Consider the following 3,013-nt stretch of genomic DNA (forward strand, 5'->3'; position numbering starts at 1 on the left):
GTCCATCTGTGGTTAATTCATTTTGGGCTACTTTTTCAATGGGAAAAGTAGCCCAAATTGACTTTGTGATTGAGTCAATTTGGGCTACTTTTTGATTTTCGAAAAGTAGCCCAAATTGACTGGATCACAAAGTCAATTTGGGCTACTTTTCCCATTGAAAAAGTAGCCCAAATTTACTTAGTGATTTCTTCAATTTGGGCTATTATTTTAATAGGAAAAGTAGCCCAAAATGACTCTAATTTGCCCAAAATGACTCTGTCATGTTCAAAGACCACATAGGTGTCCATCTGTGGTTAATTCATTTTGGGCTACTTTTTCAATGGGAAAAGTAGCCCAAATTGACTTTGTGATTGAGTCAATTTGGGCTACTTTTTGAATTTTGAAAAGTAGCCCAAATTGACTGGATCACAAAGTCAATTTGGGCTACTTTTCCCATTGAAAAAGTAGCCCAAATTTACTTAGTGATTTCTTCAATTTGGGCTATTATTTTAATAGGAAAAGTAGCCCAAAATGACTCTAATTTGCCCAAAATGACTCTGTCATGTTCAAAGACCACATAGATGTCCATCTGTGGTTAATTCATTTTGGGCTACTTTTTCAATGGGAAAAGTAGCCCAAATTGACTTTGTGATCCAGTCAATTTGGGCTACTTTTTGAATTTTGAAAAGTAGCCCAAATTGACTGGATCACAAAGTCAATTTGGGCTACTTTTCCCATTGAAAAAGTAGCCCAAATTTACTTAGTGATTTCTTCAATTTGGGCTATTATTTTAATAGGAAAAGTAGCCCAAAATGACTCAAATTTGCTCAAAATGACTCTGACATCTTCAAAGACCACATAGATGTCCATCTGTGGTTAATTCATTTTGGGCTACTTTTTCAATGGGAAAAGTAGCCCAAATTGACTTTGTGATTGAGTCAATTTGGGCTACTTTTTGATTTTCGAAAAGTAGCCCAAATTGACTGGATCACAAAGTCAATTTGGGCTACTTTTCCCATTGAAAAAGTAGCCCAAATTTACTTAGTGATTTCTTCAATTTGGGCTATTATTTTAATAGGAAAAGTAGCCCAAAATGACTCTAATTTGCCCAAAATGACTCTGTCATGTTCAAAGACCACATAGATGTCCATCTGTGGTTAATTCATTTTGGGCTACTTTTTCAATGGGAAAAGTAGCCCAAATTGACTTTGTGATCCAGTCAATTTGGGCTACTTTTTGAATTTTGAAAAGTAGCCCAAATTGACTGGATCACAAAGTCAATTTGGGCTACTTTTCCCATTGAAAAAGTAGCCCAAATTTACTTAGTGATTTCTTCAATTTGGGCTATTATTTTAATAGGAAAAGTAGCCCAAAATGACTCTAATTTGCCCAAAATGACTCTGTCATGTTCAAAGACCACATAGATGTCCATCTGTGGTTAATTCATTTTGGGCTACTTTTTCAATGGGAAAAGTAGCCCAAATTGACTTTGTGATCCAGTCAATTTGGGCTACTTTTTGAATTTTGAAAAGTAGCCCAAATTGACTGGATCACAAAGTCAATTTGGGCTACTTTTCCCATTTAAAAAGTAGCCCAAATTTACTTAGTGATTTCTTCAATTTGGGCTATTATCTTAATAGGAAAAGTAGCCCAAAATGACTTAAATTTGCCCAAAATGTACCTGACATCTTCAAAGACTACATAGATGTTCATCTGTGGTTAATTCATTTTGGGCTACTTTTTCAATGGGAAAAGTAGCCCAAATTGACTTTGTGATCCAGTCAATTTGGGCTACTTTTTGAATTTTGAAAAGTAGCCCAAATTGACTGGATCACAAAGTCAATTTGGGCTACTTTTCCCATTGAAAAAGTAGCCCAAATTTACTTAGTGATTTCTTCAATTTGGGCTATTATTTTAATAGGAAAAGTAGCCCAAAATGACTCAAATTTGCCCAAAATGACTCTGTCATGTTCAAAGACCACATAGATGTCCATCTGTGGTTAATTCATTTTGGGCTACTTTTTCAATGGGAAAAGTAGCCCAAATTGACTTTGTGATCCAGTCAATTTGGGCTACTTTTTGAATTTTGAAAAGTAGCCCAAATTGACTGGATCACAAAGTCAATTTGGGCTACTTTTCCCATTGAAAAAGTAGCCCAAATTTACTTAGTGATTTCTTCAATTTGGGCTATTATTTTAATAGGAAAAGTAGCCCAAAATGACTCTAATTTGCCCAAAATGACTCTGTCATGTTCAAAGACCACATAGATGTCCATCTGTGGTTAATTCATTTTGGGCTACTTTTTCAATGGGAAAAGTAGCCCAAATTGACTTTGTGATTGAGTCAATTTGGGCTACTTTTTGAATTTTGAAAAGTAGCCCAAATTGACTGGATCACAAAGTCAATTTGGGCTACTTTTCCCATTTAAAAAGTAGCCCAAATTTACTTAGTGATTTCTTCAATTTGGGCTATTATCTTAATAGGAAAAGTAGCCCAAAATGACTTAAATTTGCCCAAAATGACCCTGACATCTTCAAAGACTACATAGATGTTCATCTGTGGTTAATTCATTTTGGGCTACTTTTTCAATGGGAAAAGTAGCCCAAATTGACTTTGTGATCCAGTCAATTTGGGCTACTTTTTGAATTTTGAAAAGTAGCCCAAATTGACTGGATCACAAAGTCAATTTGGGCTACTTTTCCCATTGAAAAAGTAGCCCAAATTTACTTAGTGATTTCTTCAATTTGGGCTATTATTTTAATAGGAAAAGTAGCCCAAAATGACTCAAATTTGCCCAAAATGACTCTGTCATGTTCAAAGACCACATAGATGTCCATCTGTGGTTAATTCATTTTGGGCTACTTTTTCAATGGGAAAAGTAGCCCAAATTGACTTTGTGATCCAGTCAATTTGGGCTACTTTTTGAATTTTGAAAAGTAGCCCAAATTGACTGGATCACAAAGTCAATTTGGGCTACTTTTCCCATTGAAAAAGTAGCCCAAATTTACTTAGTGATTTCTTCAATTTGGGCTAT

Source organism: Halichoeres trimaculatus, unplaced genomic scaffold, assembly GCF_033239565.1.
Source record: "Halichoeres trimaculatus isolate MK-OKI-2021-1 unplaced genomic scaffold, fHalTri1.1 fHalTri1_scaffold_26, whole genome shotgun sequence".
Classification (NCBI taxonomy): domain Eukaryota; kingdom Metazoa; phylum Chordata; class Actinopteri; order Labriformes; family Labridae; genus Halichoeres; species Halichoeres trimaculatus.